We start from the raw sequence: 17692 nt of genomic DNA, 5'->3' as shown, positions 1-17692 counted from the left end.
TAAAACTAAGAGGGAAGAAGGGGGGAATGGACACTAGTGAACAATTAGAAGTCTCTGTCACAGTGGGGATAGAACGGTCTATGCATGTACCATAGTCAAGGGCAGGAGGCAAAAGAGAGTACAACAGACTTGGGAAAGGATGTACCATACAGTAGACTAAATACATTAACTACATTATTTCATTTAAACCTCACAGTTCTATATATAAATAAAAAGTGTTACCATTCTAATTTTACAGAAGCGTAAAGTGAAGGTCAGAGAGGTTAGGTAATTTCCCCAAAGTCACTCAGCTTTAAAGGTTAAGCCAAGATACTGATCTAGGTCCACCCAACTCCAGACCTGTTTACCTCTCCATGAGGCTACAGTTCCTCTACGTAAAGCCACTAGAAGGTCAGGGAGGCTATAGGGGACTTCGGGAGTCTCTGGCAGAATGGTGCCCAATGGTGAAAGCACTGTAAGGAATGAATGAAGAATAGGAGGCAGAGAGGGTATTGGCAACAGTTGACAGGTAAATCCAAGAAAGAACATCAGATAAAGCCAACCATTTCTGAGTCTGAGAATCAATGATCAGAGTCTGCTCTGAGATCAAATTATTCCTAGTAACTGCATTCTAGAATCTCAAGACACTCAGTTACAAGGATGATCTTTTCCCGAAAACTGATCAACAGGATAATTCTGAATAATCATCCACAGTTAGTCCAACACTACCCAAAGCAGGAGCCCCTCTAACAACATGCCTGGTGTTTGTTCATCATGGCCAACTCAAACACTTTCAGGGCTGGGGAGCTCACTGCCCCCAACCAGTGCCTCTGGGTAAAACTTCAGAAAACTCTGGGTACCCTGATCCCCTCCTGAATGGTCCCAGCTGAGGGGGAGATGGATTCTAGACAGGTGTAGAGGTTGAGTGAGTCCCAGCTATCTTCTGGTGTGTTTAATCCATCAGTCCACTGATTGAAGAGTTCAGGGAGTCCGGAGTTCTATCTACCCAAGGCCACGGTTTTGTGAATCACTACACAGGGCATTTCTCTTCAGTATGCTTGTCCTAGGGCCTTATGAGACAGACCCTGCACTACCTGATTTCTGAGGGCATGTCTGACCTCCTTGAAAGTTAGGCATATTCATTAATTCTTTCACCCTCAGCCTCATAACCACAACCTTGAAAAAAAAATCACTTTGAAATTTGCAACAGATTTGACCTATGAATAATTCAGCATGACTCTCGACTCAGGGGAAGTATTGAGTTTCTGAAGCCTCTGAACCTACAGGAGACAGTAGATAGGATGCTGCAGGCATGCATCTGCTTAGATTTGAGTGCATGCATGGGAGGGAGGAGGGAGAGTAGGAAGATAAAAGGAAGGAGGACGGGGAGGAGGGAAACAAGGCGGGAGGAAAGTTAGGTATAGAACAAATTTCCTCCTTCAAGCAGTCTCAGAAGATCCCAAGGGCTTCAGCTCATGCGGGGAACAGGCACTGAGGGAAGAGAGGTGGTCAGGTTGTGGTGCCAAGCCAACACGCCTCCCAGGGCAGCTGCAAGAGAGTAACAACTGAGTGTGGAGCTTGTCCACCGTGGAACCAACCTTGACCCCAAGTGTGCAGAGCTCCTCCCAGAATGCCCAAGGCTGCAGGGCCATCCCCCATCCTCCCATTTTGTCTTGGCTTTGTCTCAAGACTAGAAGAGATAGAAGGAAAAAGATGGAGACCTGGCTGAATTTCAGCTCCGGTTCTACTTATCATGGCGGTGGGACCTTGGGCGGGTCGCTGATGTGTGGTTTGAGCAGGGTGACTTTATCCGGATAAGGATGACAGTGTCTGGCCAAAGACCCTCCCAGTTCCACCATGGGTGGGATCTCAGCTTACTATCTTGGCATTCTTTTGCTTTTTAAGTAAATGTACTTTTTACTGTTCACCTCTCACTCTAAATAAATGAGGTGTATAGAATTAAAAAAAAAAAAAAAAATCCTATCTTATCCCAGGGCAAACAAATGTAGACTCTTGAGTACTGAAACTCGTTTGTCCAAGTGGACCAGGCTGCCCTATGTAAGAGACTCCCTATTGTAGGCTGAGGGCTCACTGAAGGAGCTTATTTTTTCCTTCTGAATCCTGAAACTACTTAACAGTCACATAGCAAGGAAAGGTAAGTCCCAGGAAAAGCATTCAAGGAAACGTGAGCAAGAATTTCTGTCCAAGACCCAGATAGAGCATGTCCAACCCACATTTCTCAGGCTCACTCAGGGAGAGAAGTCCCAGGCATGGAGAAGGGCGCGAGGAGGCGCCCTGCCCATCCTGCAGGCCCAGAGCGCTGCCTGCCTCCCCAGGCCCTTGATCACCCCTGGTAACATCCTATTCCTGGGGACTGGAGGGGAGGATGGGCAGGGCTGGGCAGAGTGAGATTTCAAACTTCTCTTGAACCTGGCACTCTCTCATCTCTGTTTCTTCAACTTTAAAACCGAAACTGGAAAAGCACCACCCTGTTTCTTTAGGGGCCGAGGCAGTGGAGGTAAAGGCGTACTGTCAACAGCAAGGAGCCTCACAATAATGGCCATCATTGCGGAGCCACCAGTCCCCATTTCAGGACGCTCTCCCTGGAGTGCAGATGGGCAACAAGCCCATTCTGGCTGCCGCAGGTTCCCTGGAAGGGTGCACTGTGTGTGAAATACAGTCCCAGCCTGCCGGTTACCTAAATACTTGTCAGGAACAGAACATACTCCGGCAATACCGTGCGGAACCACCCTGCGATGGTAGACTGCCTGGTGCTGGTTCTTTGCTGCAGATAGGTGGTTGTCTGCAGTTAGCATGCTTGTTCTAGAATCTGAGTCCCACAGCCTCCCTCCAGTCAGACTCCTGGCATCCTCCACCCTGTAGTGGAGTCGTCAGGACTCCCAGTCTGGTCCTTAACTCAGCAGTTCCAAAACCCTTTCAGAAGTTAATCCACCATGGGAAAGAAGTTCACATCAGCCAGCCCCCTGGTCCAGATGAGCATGCATTCTTTACATTGGAAAAGTGCCCCCCATCATTTGCACAGAGCCCACATCCACTCAAGGGACCTAGGGAGAGACCAGAGGATTTCCTTGTAAGAAGAGTGAAACCAGTGGGTATTGGTCAGCCTCACAGGCCATCACCTGTTACCCCATCACACTTGCATGGTTACTGCACCTTGGGCCCTTCTTATCCACAGTCTCTTTCTCTCTGAGCATCTTGGGAACCCTCACTCTCCTGACAGTCTATTGCCTCTCCTTGTTCTGTCCTCCATGTTTTTCTACCAAGAAAATAAGTTAGATGCAATTTATCTGGTGTTGTGCACACAATGGACATGGGTTTCCTTAATAAGACTCACAGTGAGCCAAACCCCTAAGAACTGCCCCACGCATCCAGGCTGCCAGCCCCAGGGAGCAGCAGTTCCTTCCATGATTGGTTGCATTGTGGTCACTGTCCCAAGGACCAACTCTATCCTTCAGGGGAGACTTCATCCCCACTGCCAAGAAAGGTTCCAGCAAACAATCTCTTGGGCTCTGATTCTTGACATTTTTAAACTCATGGTCCAAAAAGACTCCAGCGTGCTTTACTACTATCTGTGGTCAGAAGGCCAGAAATGCTGGATGGTGATCATTATTTTAAATTATATTAGAATATTGGATGTATTTGCAAGCTCTGTGACACCCAGTCCTCGTGCTGACACCCTACCCTCCCAGAAGCAGGTTCCCCTCCACTCCCACGCCGTGGTGAATCACTGTTTGCGGGTCACCTCTTCAAGTGGACCTTCTCACTTGGCAGTGAAATCAATTCCACAAGCATTGGGAGTGCCAGGCTCTATGCTGATATCGCCAGCCTGTTCGTGGGTGGACTCCGGGGGGTGGGGAGAGGCAGAATTTCAGAAATAATTAACACAAAATTCAAAGAGTGGAAGAGTGATTTTTTTTTCCCTGTGTTTGAATTCTCAGAGTGGATCTGAAGGTGAAACATGGCATCTCACTGAATGCAGAAAGATCCATTCAGCTGTAGAAGGAAAGATAAGGACCCTCTGCAGGGAGTCGAGGGAAACTGGAGGAGGGTGTCCGGTGACCACACAGTGCTGTGAAGGGAGAGGTAAGGGTTGGGGAGGATGACCCAAGATAAAGAATAATCCCTCTCCTTTGGTTCCTTTCCAGCCTTCAAAAAGGTGACTCATTCTGGCCTCTCCTGGTTTCTACCTCTACAGTCTATGCAGAGAGCAACTTTTTTCCAGTTTCCTTCCATGGACAGAGGAGCCTAGTGGGCTACAGTCCTTGAGGTCACAAAGAGTCAGACACAACTGACTAATCAGCAGCAGAGGACCTAATGGTCTCTTTCCCAAGCTGCTGGGAGGACAAGTGGGGCATCTCTGGGAGTTTTCTCACTATTAATTATCCTGTGACGCCTCCAAGGCTTTGTCTCTGCTGCGAGTGAGAAAAATGAGTCGTGAGCATCCCCAGCGCTGAGTCATGGGGAAGAGTGAGACTGTTTTCCCGAGGGCTGCTTTCCTGGGGATCTGAGTGGAGCCACACTCCCGGGCCAGTGTATACTGCCCTCAGCTGGGAAGGCTGACTGCCGCTCCATTGGCCTGAGCAGGTGAGAAAAGTCACCTGGAGGGAAGCCAGGGAATGGGGGTGCGGGAGGCTGCCAAGGGGACTCACAGGGAGGGGGAGCGGCAGGCAACGCCCCTCCTGGAACAAAACGGGGCACGGTGGTAGGGGAACCTCTGCTTCTGGAGACTGGAAACCATAGGGTGATCAGAATACAAACTTTGGGCTCTCATCTCAGATTTTTATACTTTTCACTTTAAAGGTCAGAGATTTGGAAGCAGAATCAGCTCCCATCTCTCGCCTAGGAAAAGCCTCACATGGTCCTCAAGACCCTGCATGATCTGGTCCATCACCCCTTTAACCTCATCTCCTACTACTGTGCCCTGCTTACCCAACCCAGCCACCCTGGCCGCCTTTCAATTCTTCTAACTTGTGGGCATATCCCCACCCCAGGCTCTTTGCTGCAGCCATTCTATTGCCGGAATGCCCTCCCCACCAGATATTCCAATTCCCTCACCTCCTACAATCCCATCCTCAAATTTTGCTTTCTCAGCAAGGCTCGTTTTGGACTGAATCGTGTTCCCCACCCTCCCTCTGAATTCATATGTTGAAGCCTGAACACTCAATGTGACAGTATTTGGAAATGAAGCTTTATTGTTGTTCATTGCTAAGTTATGTCCAGCTCTTTTTGACTCCATGAACTGCAGCACACCAGGCTTCCCTGTCCTTCACTATCTCCTGGAGTTTGCTCAAATTCACGTCCATTGAGTCGGTGGTGCTATCCAACCATCTCATCCTCTGCTGCCTTCTTCTTTTGCTTTCAATCTTTCCTAGCCTCGGGGCTTTTTCCAATGAGTTGGCTCTTTGCATCAGGTGGCCAAAGTATTGGAGCTTCAGCTTCAGTAGCTTATAAGGAGGTAATAAAGATTAAGTGATATGATGAGAATGGGACCTTATTCCAATAGAGCTGGTATCCTTTTAAAAAGAGGAAGAGGGACTTGCCTGTTGGTCCAGTGGTTAAGACTCAATGCTTCGAATGCAAGGGACATGGGTTCAATCTCCCATCAGGGAACTAAGAGCCCACATGCCCCATGGCAGATAATACATGAACAATGATGTCAAAAAAAAAAAAAAATAGGAAGAGATCCTGGAGCTCTCTTTCCTCACACACACAAAGAAGAGGTCATGTGAGCACACAGGGAGATGGCAGCCACCAACAAGGAGAGAGAAGGGACCTCAGAATGAAACCTAGTTTGCACCTTCATCTTGGACTTCCCAGGCTCCAGAGCAGTGGGAAATAGATTTCTGTGGTTGAAGCCGCCAGGTCTGGGGCATTTTGTTATGGCAGCCTTAGCCGACTGATGTGGAGAAGGCAATGGCACCCCACTCCAGTACTCTTGCCTGGAAAATCCCATGGACGGAGGAGCCTGGTAGGCTGCAGTCCATGGGGTCGCAAAGAGTCGGACATGACTGAGCGACTTTACTTTCACTTTTCAGTTTCATGCATTGGAGAAGGAAATGGCAACCCACTCCAGTGTTCTTGCCTGGAAAATCCCAGAGACGGGGGAGCCTGGTGGGCTGCCGTCTATGGGGTCGCACAGAGTCAGACACGACTGAAGTGACTTAGCAGCAGCAGCAGCAGCAGACTGATCCTGTTTCTTTATTACTATTGCAACCTTCCCTCCCTCCCTTTCTGGGACACCCAGACTCCCTTACCTTGCTCAACTTGTCCTATTCACCATAGCCCTCGGTGCCTTTTAATAAATTATTTATCTTTTTTCTTATATTTGTTGTTTACTGTCTGTCTCCCCTGCTGGAACACAAGCTCCTTGAGGGCAGGGGTTTTTGTCTGTTTTGTTTACCAGTGTATCCAAGTGTCTAGAACAGTGTCTAATACATAAGGGATGTTCATCAAGTCTTTGTCAGGTGAAAAGATGAGGCCCCTTTCTGAAGGTCAAAAAAACCTAAGGAGAGAGTTTTTAAATTTATCTTGGGTCTGCTTGTCTCTAAAGGGAAAGCTGTCCCACCTGGCCAGGGGTCGCCAGATGGGCTGGGCAGGCCTGGCCACGGCCTCGTGCACCCAGAGGGACAAGTGTGGCTCAAGAGGCTCAAGCTCAACCTCTTGGCTGGTGCTGTCCTAGTCTGAGAGTCATGCAGATGGGAGGAGCCGCTACCCACCTTGTTTAAAGAAGGTGCTAACGTTCTCCAGTGGAAGCAGGAAGATAGTCCAAGCACACAGCACATGCAAAGGTACTGAGGCATGAAGCCATCCGGGAATACAGATTTGCAAGGAGTGTGAGTGGAGGAGAGGGACAGTGAAGCAGAGAGTCCAGAGAAGGCAAGATCATGAGGACAAGGAATGTCAAGTTCAGGTACTTGAGCTTTAGTCTATCAAGAATCAGTGGCCACCACAGGACTTAAGCAGAGAAGCAGCCTGATGGGATTTACTTGCTAGAAAGACTACGTGGGCAGCAGCCGGAGGAGGAAGGCTGGAATCGGGAAGTCCACATGGGAGGATATTTCACCAGCCCCAGGCACCTCATCACAGCATATTTGCATCTTGTGAGCTCTCAGAGTGCAGAACACACATCTTTGTTAGCCTGTAACAGGCAGAACTAGGGCCACCTGTCCCCTGCAGCCTCAGAGGGAAACTCAAACTCCATCCCGCCCTCCCCCACTCAGAGTGAGACAACCCAAGTAGCTGGGGTGGGTCTTTCTTTGGCTCTTAGCAAGAGAGGTGCTCATCTATAGGCAAATACCATTCAAAACATTCCAGCCTTAGTCTTTTCCTTAAGACATTCCCATCAGGCTGTTGCCATGACAACCACTGCTGACCCCGGGCTTCCGGAGCCCAGAGAGACGTGGTCCTGCTGTTACCGCTACTCATCAACTCGTCAACAATGCTTGTCCCATGATGCAACAGTCCCAGCCGGCTGTAGTTCACACACATACCCACACCCTCCCCAACACACACACACAGACCCACAACCCACTCCACACACACTCCTCAGCCGCTGTCCCCTGCACTTATTGTTTCCACTCGCCTCCTAAATTATGTTATATTTAATATATAATATATATAATATAATATATAACATAGAATATATATAATATAAATATATAATATATAAATATATAATATATTGCATTGCCTGACCAGAGAAGGCAATGGCACCCCACTCCAGTACTCTTGCCTGGAAAATCCCATGGACGGAGGAGCCTGGTGGGCTGCAGTCCATGGGGTCACGAAGAGTCAGACACGACTGAGTGACTTCACTTTCACTTTTCACTTTCATGCATTGGAGAAGGAAATGGCAACCCACTCCAGTGTTCTTGCCTGGAGAATCCCAGGGACGGGGGAGCCTGGTGGGCTGCCGTCTATGGGGTCGCACAGAGTCAGACACGACTGAAGTGACTTAGCAGCAGCAGCAGCATTGCCTGACCAATCACAGATCCAATTCTCCCCACCCACAGCAGTGATTGAACCAAGTGGTAAGCATGGGGACCGATTCATTCCTTGGGATGAATACAGGGAATGTCAAGAAAGTAACCCTCCTTCCCAAGCTGGGGCTGGGAGTGGCCAGCCAGATGTTTGCAGTGAGAGCGAGGTCAACACACCAATAGAAGCAAATACATAAGCAGAGAAGAGAGCGAACATCCCAGTGACAAGAGTCCTCAGTTCTAGGCCCTAAGCCCTGGATCCTGTGACTCATACTCTGACTCAGAGTCCTTCCCAGCCTCTGAAGCCAGTGTGTTCTGTCACAGCAACCAGAAGTGTCCCGATGGGCCCTCCTTCTTTCCAAGTGAATTCTGCCCAGTCACCACCCATCCACCTCTACTTGCCTCATCTGAAGAAATCCCCTCCCTCTCTGTGTCTTAATTTGCATAGGTCTACAACTGAGATCAAACCAGTCAATCCTAAAGGAAATCACCCTGAATATTCACTGGAAGCACTGATGCTGAAGCTGAAGCTCCAATGCTTTGGCCACCTGATGTGAAGAGCTGACTCACTAGAAAAGACCCTGATGCTGGGAAAGATTGAAGGCAGGAGGAGAAGGGGACGACAGAGGAAGAGATGGTTGGATGGCATCATCCGCTAAAGGACATGAGTTTGAGCAAACTCTGGGAGGTTGTGAAGGACAGGGAAGCTGGTGGGCTGCAGTCCATGATGTCGAAAAGAGTCGAACACAACTGAGCAACTGAACAACAACAAATTCCACACCCTCATTTAATCAAGGGGAGGTCGGCTGGCTTGCCCCTCTCTCAGTGTTAATCACTGGCTTTACAGGAACACCCAGGCCTCTAGATTCAGCCCAGGACCTTCCCGTGAGCAGCCTCCTCCTGGAGAGAATATTTCTGTTTCAGAGGACACTGGGCTGGGGGTGGGAGGGCCACGGGGAGGGGAGGGTAAAGGAAGGTGAAGGTCAGGAGACTGCCAGACTAGAAATGGTTGGAGGCAGCAAGAAAAGGCATGGTTGCTTTGCCAAGCCCTCAGGATAAAAAGTTCTGACCCTCAGGGCCTGCTACCCTGGACAAGCCAGATTTTGAGAAAGGAAGGATTCTAGGGAGACTGTCAGTTACCAAGCAGCTGAGTCAATCCCCCAAGAACCTATGACAGCAAATATCTTCCTAGAGACTCTTGAGGCCCTGAACATAGAAGTTCAGTTCAGTTGCTCAGTCATGTCTGACTCTTTTGCGACCCCATGGACTGCAGCACACCAGGCCTCCCTTTCCATCACCAACTCCCGGAGCTTACTCAAACTCATTTCCATTAAATCGGTGACGCCATCCAACCATCTCATCCTCTGTCATCCCCTTCTCCTCCTGCCTTCAATCTTTCCCAGCATTGGGGTCTTTTCCAATGAGTCAGTTCTTCGTATCAGGTAGCCGAAGTATTGGAGTTTCAGCTTCAGCATCAGTCCTTTCAGTGAATATTCAGGACTAATTTCCTTTTGGATGGGCTGGTTGGATCTCCTTGCAGTCCAAGGGACTCTCAAGAGTCTTCTTCAACACCACAGTTCAAAAGCATCAATTCTTTGGGGCTCAACTTTCTTTATAGCCCAACTCTCACATCCATACATGACTACTTGAAAAACCATAGCTTTGACTAGACTGACCTTTGTTGGCAAAGTATTGTCTCTGCTTTTTAATGTGCTGTCTAGGTTGGTCATAACTTTTCTTCCAAGGAGCAAGCGTCTTTTTATTTCATGGCTGCAATCACCATCTGCAGTGATTTTGGAGCCCAGAAAAATAAAGTTAGCCACTGTTTCCACTGTTTCCCCATCTATTTCCCATGAAGTGATGGGACCAGGTGCCATGATCTTTGTTTTCTGAATGTTGAGCTTTAAGCCAACTTTTTCCCTCTCCTCTTTCATCAAGAGTCTCTTTAGTTCTTCTTCGCCTTCTGCCATAAGGGTGGTGTCATCTGCATATCTGAGGATATTGGTATTTCTCTTGGCAATCTTGATTCCAGCTTGTGTTTCTTCCAGCCCAGCGTTTCTCATGATGTACTCTGCATAGAAGTTAAATAAGCAGGGTGACAATATACAGCCTTGCCGTACTCCTTTTCCTATTTAGAACCAGTCTGTTGTTCCATGTCCAGTTCTAACTGTTGCATCTTGACCTGCATACAGATTTCTCAGGAGGCAGGTCAGTAGATGTTTTTCTGGAATTCTCTTGCTTTTTCAATAATCCAGCAGATGTTGGCAATTTGATCTCTGGTTCCTCTGCCTTTTCTAAATCCAGCTTGAACATCTGGAAGTTCATGCTTCATGTACTGTTGAAGCCTGGCTTGGAGAATTTTGAGCATTACTCTGCTAGCATGTGAGATGAGTGCAATCTTTTTGGATTTGAAATAGCTCAACTGGAATTCCATCACCTCCACTAGCTTTGTTCATAGTGATACTTCCTAAAGCCCACTTGACTTTGCATTCCAGGATGTCTGGCTCTAGGTGAGTGATCACACCATCGTGATTATCTGGGTCATGAAGATCTTTTTTTATAGTTCGGTGTATTCTTGGCACCTCTTCTTAATATCTTCTGCTTCTGTTAGGTCCATATCATTTCTGTCCTTATATTGTGCCCATCTTTGCATGAAATGTTCCCTTGGTATCCCTAATTTTCTGGAAGAGATTTTTAGTCTTTCCCATTCTATTGTTTTCCTCTATTTCTTTGCATTGATCACAGAGGAAGGCTCTCTTATCTCTCCTTGCTATTCTTTGGAACTCTGCATTCAAATGGAACATAGAAGAGCTCCGCATACTTGTTGAAGGAAAGAAAGGAGGGAGGAAACTCACTAAAAATAATTTACATGTAAAAATTTACATATTTATACAATATTTTACATTCTAAAATTACATACTAATATTTACATATGCTAGAAAGGACATTAGCCATGAACTCCACTACCTGAAACTCCACTTAGAAGCTTTGTGGGACTCCTGGTGGTCCAATGGTTAAGTATCTGCCTGCCGATGCAGGGAACACAGGTTCAATCCCTGCTCCCAGAAGATCCCACATGCTTCGAGGCAACTAAGCCCGAGAACCTCAGCTACTGAAGCTCATACGCCTAGAGCCTGTCCTCTGCAACAAAAGCCACCACACTGAGAAGCCCTTGAACCGCAACTATGAAATCGCCCCTGCTCACCACAACTAGAGAAAACCCACGCACAGCAACAAAGACCCAGCGCAGCCAAAAATAAATAAATAAGCAAACAAACCTTTTTTTTTTTTTAATCTTAAAAAAAAAAAAAGAAGCTGTGTGACCTTGAGGTTCAATGTTCTGTAATCAAGGAGAGGGGTATTGTGAGAACAAAAAATAAATCAGTGTGAAGGTGGATGGTACAAAACAGAGCTGAAGGATGATGGCTGAAGCAGAGACTTTTGTTTCATATCTTAAAGGGGAGAACCGCTGGGAGACTCACAGCAATAATGCAGAACCTCAGGAGTGTCACAAAGCCCTCCCTTTTCTCCGAGAGCCTTGGTTCACTTTCCCACCGGTTTTGCAGCCCAGCTCAGAGCATGCTGCCACCTGCTGGGGATACAGAGGAAGTGAACACCAAGGCATCCCTCAACGCAAGGCCGCACGAGGAGAAACCTGGAGAAAGGGAAGCATAGGCATACAACTTCCTCTTAGATATGACTCTCATCCTTTAAGACAGTCAGGGCCCTTACCACTGGCCAGCAATCTATCAGAAAAAATAAGATACCTCTCCGTTTTATTTTTCTTTTTAAAAGTAGGATAAGATATTATTCAGCCTTAAGTGAAAGTGAAAGTCACTCAGTCGTGTTCAACCCTTTGCAACTCCAAGGACTGTACAGTCCATGGAATTCTCCAGGCCAGAATACTGGAGGGGGTAGCCGTTCCCTTCTCCAGGGGATCTTCCCGACCCAGGGGTCGAACCCAGGTCTCCCTCATTGCAGGCGGATTGTTTACCAGCTGAGTCACGAAGGAAGCCCAAGAACACTGGAGTAGGTAGCCTATCCTTTCTCCAGTGGATCTTCCCCATCCAGGAATTGAACCAGGGTCTCCTGCATTGCAGGCAGATTATTTACCAACTGAGATATCAGGGAAGCCCTTAAGGAGGAAGAAAATTCCTACACATGCTACAGCATGGATGGATCTTGAGGACATTATACTAAGTGGAATAAGCCATCACAAAAAAGACAAATATTGTATGATTAAGTTATACGAGGTAACTAAAGTCATCAAATTCATAAAGACAGAAAGTGTTGATAGAATGGTGGTTGCCAGAAGCTGGTGGGGAGGGGAAGTGGAGAGTTGTTTACTGGGCATGAAGGACTTCCCTGGAGTCCAGCAATTAAGGTATCACACCGCCATGGCGGGGGGCATGGTTTTAAGCCCTGGTCAGGGAATTAAGATCCACAAAACAGGAGGGATGTGGAGTTTCAGTTCTCCAAGATGAAGAGCTCTGAAGACAGGTTGTACAACAGTGTGAATATACACTGTTGAACAATACACTATGTACTATTGAACTATACACTTAAAAATGGTTAAAATGGTAACTTTTATGTTCTGTATATTTTACCACAATTAAAAAAAACAGTAAGTGATAGGGATAATAAGCGCACGGTAGGTGCTTGGCTTTATGCACTAGAATCACAATAAATATTTGTTGAATGAAGATGGGAAGAAATGATGCTGACAGATGGTCTCAGACAGCAGGGTGAACACGCGAACTGACATCTTTCCCTTCCCAGGACAGCCTTCCAAGGGACTGCAGTTGGTCGTGGCGACCTTCTCTTTGGGGTGATTTATCAATCAATTATCCTTCCTCTTCTCATCCCTTTTGATACCAGCATGGTTCCAAGTTCATCCTGAGCTGAAATGTCCTCCCTGAGAACTTCATCTCCTCGGTCAGGCCTTCGGTGGCGGCCACGTTTCCGTTGATGTCAAGGCCGCAAGTTCTCAGATCATAGAATTTCAAACAGCAAGAGAGGGACTGCCTCGTGGTCCAGTGGGTAAGAATCCAAGCTCCCAAAGCAGGGGGCCTGGGTTTGACCCCTGGTCGGGGAGCCAGATGCCACATGCCTTGACTAAGAGTCCACATACTGCAATTAAAGACCCTACACACCGCAACAAAGACCGAAGGTGTCCTGCATGCCACAGCTGAGACCTGGCCGAGGCCAAGTAAATATTTTTTAACGTTGTTGTTCAGTCACTAAGTCACGTCTGACTCTTTGCAACCCCATGGACTGCAGCATGCCAGGCTCTTCCGTATTCCACCATCTCCCAGAGTTTGCTCAAATTCATGTCCGTTGAGTAGGTGATGCTATCTAACCGTCTCATCCTCTGCCGTCCCCTTCTCTTGCTGCCTTCAATCTTTCCCAGCATCAGGGTCTTTCCCAATGAGTCAGTTCCTCACATCAGGTGGCCAAAGTACTGGAGCTTCAGCCTTCGCATCAGTCCTTCCAATCAGTATTCAGGACTGATTTCCTTTAGGATTGACTAGTTTGATCTCCTTACAGTCCAAGGGACTCAAGAGTCATCTCCAGCACCACAATTCAAAAGTATCAGTTCTTTGGTGCTCAGCTTTCTTAATAGTCCAACTCTCACATCCATACATGACTTCTGGAAAAACCATAGCTTTGATCATATGGACCTTTGTTGGCAAAGTAATGTCTCTGTTTTTCAATATGCTGTCTAGGTTGGTCATAGCTTTTCTTCCAAGGAACAAGTGTCTTTTAATTTCATGGCTGCAGTCACCCTCTGCAGTGATTTTGGAGCCCAAGAAAATAAAGTCAGCCACTGCTTCCACTTTTTCCCCTTCTATTTGGTATGAAGTGATGGGACTGGAAGCCATGATCTTAGTTTTGTTGTGTTTTTTTAGTACCTACTTTTAACAAAGAAAAAACCTCCAAGGGCTCTGAGCAGCCTCATGAGATTTGAGTTTTATCTCCTATCTAAAAAAGATATATAAATACAAAAAACATTTCGCATAGTGACATCAAAAGCTCCAGAGCCAGTAAGCAGTGAGACAACACCCCCCCGCCCCTACTCTGCTCCCAAGCCCTGGATAGCAGCAGGCAGAGTGCTGGACAAGTTCCTCCCCCAGTGCTTGTGATGAGGGCTGTGCTCTGCGAGAGGAAAGGTTCTTCTTGTGTGTCACACCAAGGCCCATCCGTCCTAATTTTTGCCAGGCTAACAGAGCAGGTTGTCTGTTTATAACAGGACTCTCAGTCCAGAGGGAGGTGTCAGATCCTCCAAGGCAAGCAAGGCAGAGAATATGAGCCCCAAATGCACGGAGCTGCCTCTGCAACTGCCGGACAGCTCCTGGAGCCCCCGTGCTCCAGCCCTGGCCTTTGGGCAGCCCTGATTCACTGCAACTTCCCTGCCTGATCATCACGTGTCACCCAGAGATAAAGCCATGGGACACACAGCATGCTGGACTGCACCGAAACGTGGGTGGCAGTGGTAGGTAGAATTCACCACAAGGGGATGGAGTTTATTATGACCTACCCCCAGGATCTGGGGGCTTGGAGTGCTTCCTGAACTTCGCCTGAACTTCGCCTGAACTTCTTTCACCCAGCAGGATGGAGAAGGAAGCTCTTTTCTGGGTCAGAGAAGTTGGTAGCGATGAGTGGAAGCCCAGGTCTAGGGAAGGGAAGGGGAGATGAGAAATGCAGAGAGTCAGGACAGCCAAACCTGCAGGGTTATACCACAGCCATCCACACCCACGTGGACGTTTGAAGAACCAGTTTCTCCTAGTTGCTTTGGATGTCTGGGAGTGGGCCTGTTTCCAAGTGGCAAGAACAAAAGGATATCACTAATTCCTCTCCGAGAGCCTTGCAAAGCACATGCTTCACTTCTGTTCCCAGGGGTGGGGTGGGAGAATTCAGCATCTTTCCCCCCAGAGTTAAAGCCATAGGATTTCTGAGCTTGGAGAGCCTTTGCTGCATCCCAGGGGTCTGAGAAGCTTTGTCCTGGCTTAAGGCAGAAGCACAAGGGTCTCCAGGGACTGCTGAGAGCTCCTTTGTTTAGTGGTATTAAATTTTTTTTTTAATTGGAGTACAGTTGCTTTACAATGTTGTTTAGCTTCTGCTGTACAGCAAAGTGAATCAGCTATGAAATGAAGTGTTAGTTTCTCAGTTGTGTCTGATTCTTTGTGACCCCATGGACTGTAGCCTGCCAGGCTTGTCTGTCCAGGGGATTTTCCAGGCAAGAATACTGGAGTGGGCAGCCATTCCCTTCTCCAAGGGAACTATATGTATACATACAGCCCCTCTTTTTTAGATTTCCTCCCCATTTAGGTCACAACAGAGCACTGAGTAGAGTTCCCTGAGCGATACAGTAGGTTCTCATCTGTAATCTACTTTACACACAGCAGTGTATGTTAACCCCAGTCTCCCAGTTCATACCACCCCCACCCCTTCCCCCTTCCCCCCTTGGTGTCCATTAAATTTGTTCTCTACATCTGTGTCTCTATTTCTGCTTTGTGATTACATTCACCTGTACCGTTATTCTAGATTCCACATATAAGTGATCTTATCTGATACTTGTTTTTCTCTTTCTGATTTTCTTAACTACCTTCCAATTAGACCAAATCTGACACACCCTGGGCTTAAGCAAGTTTCTGTTTCACCATCACAGTTCACTGTGGGCTCACTTGGATGGTACCTGAGCACCCACAGGCTGCCCAGGTCATGCTGGGCTGGGCAAGATAGGATGCATGGGCCCAAGAATGACATCCATTCAAAGACAGTGGTATCTGTTCATTCTTGCCACTTGGAAACAGGCCCACTACCAGACATCCAAAGTAACTAGGAGAAATTGGTTCTTCAAAGGGCCATGTGGGTGTGGATGGCTGTGGTATAACACTGCAGGTTTGGCTGTCCTGACTCTCTGCATTTCTCATCTCCCCTTCCCTTCCCTAGACCTGGGCTTCCACTCATCGCTACCAACTTCTCTGACCCAGAAAGGAGTTTCCCTCTCCATCCTGCTGGGTGAAAGAAGTTCAGGCGAAGTTCAGGCGAAGTTCAGGAAGCACTCCAAGCCCCCAGATCCTGGGGGTAGGTCTTAATAAACTCCATCCCCTTGTGGTGAATTCTACCTACCACTGCCACCCACGTTTCGGTGCAGTCCAGCATGCTGTGTGTCCCATGGCTTTATCTCTGGGTGACACGTGATGATCAGGCAGGGAAGTTGCAGTGAATCAGGGCTGCCCAAAGGCCAGGACTGGACCACAGGGGCTCAAGGAGCTGTCAGTGATTCAGGCAGTGGGTCCTTCCCAGAGGCTGGGTCAGAGCCCAGGTGTTTTACAGGTCTCTTGCCTCACCTGTTAACATCTTCCTGGGGAAAAGCACTAAAGCTAGGATGACCATGGCATTACCGTCCAAACTGGGACATGTGTAACAGCAAAAGTGAAAGCCGCGTCCGACTGTTTGAGACCCCATTCCATGGAATTCTCCAGGCCAGAATACTGGAACGGGTAGCCTTTCCCTTCTCCAGGGGATTTTCCCAACCCAGGGATCGAACCCAGGTCTCCCATATTGCAGGTGGATTCTTTACCAGCTAAGCCACAAGAGAAGTCCAAGAATACTGGCGTAGGTAGCCTATGCCTTCTCCAGCGAATCTTCCCGACCCAGGAATTGAACTGGGGTCTCCTGCAGTGCAGGCAGATTCTCTACTAACTGAGCTATCAGGGAAGCTCTTAACAGCAAAAGGGGGAGTCATTAATAAACATGCTGGGAAACAACACATAAAGGGCTATGATGGGGCTTCCCTGGTAGCTCAGTGGTGGAGAGTCTGCTTGCCAATGCAGGAAACATGGGTTCGATCCCTGGTTCGGGAAGATCCCACATACCACGGAACAGGCCCATGTGCCACAACTATTGGGTCTGTGATCTAGAGCCCAAGAATCACAACTATTGAGTCCACATGCTGCGATTACTGAAGCCCACGCACCCTAGAACCCACGCTCCACAGCAAGAGAAGCCACTGAAATGGGAAACCTGTGCACCGCAACTAGGAGCCCAAAGCCCTCGCAGCAACGAAGACCCAGCACAGCCAAAAACACACAAATAAGTAAAACTATATTTCAAAAAGGGTTATGATGGTAGCTCATCCATCCCCAGTGAGGGAATAAATCAAATGGGAGGAGAATCCAGTTATCACCATTTCTCACCTTCCCTTTGATGCAAAACAAAACCATAAACCTCTCCTCACCAGAGCAGGTAAAAGGGTCCATTTCCAGCAGGGACACCAAAACGAGCAAATTATCAAACTAGGTACCCTTTGCCTGCCTGAGGCTATTCCCAAGGGGGCAGTCATCTCTGTCCCTTCTGTCCGTGCTCAAGTCAGAAGAAAACCTGGTTGACAGCCTGGATGGGAGCGGGGTTTGCGGGAGAATGGATACATGTATATGTGTGGCTGAGTCCTTCGCTGTCCACCCGAAACTACCACATTGCTAATCAGCTATGTGCTGTGCTGTGCTTAGTCACTCAGTTGTGCCCGACTCTTTGAGACCCCACAGACTGCAGCCTGCCAGGTTCTTCTGTCCATAGGGATTCTCCAGGCAAGAATACTGGAGTGGTTGCTATGCCCTCCCCCAGGGGAATCTTCCTAACCCAGGGATCAAACCCAGGTCTCCCACCTTGCAGGTAGATTCTTTACCATCTGAGCCATCAGGGAAGCC

This window comes from Bos javanicus, chromosome 10 (assembly GCF_032452875.1).
Source record: "Bos javanicus breed banteng chromosome 10, ARS-OSU_banteng_1.0, whole genome shotgun sequence".
Lineage (NCBI taxonomy): Eukaryota > Metazoa > Chordata > Mammalia > Artiodactyla > Bovidae > Bos > Bos javanicus.
Note: the sequence above shows the minus strand (reverse complement) of the source record.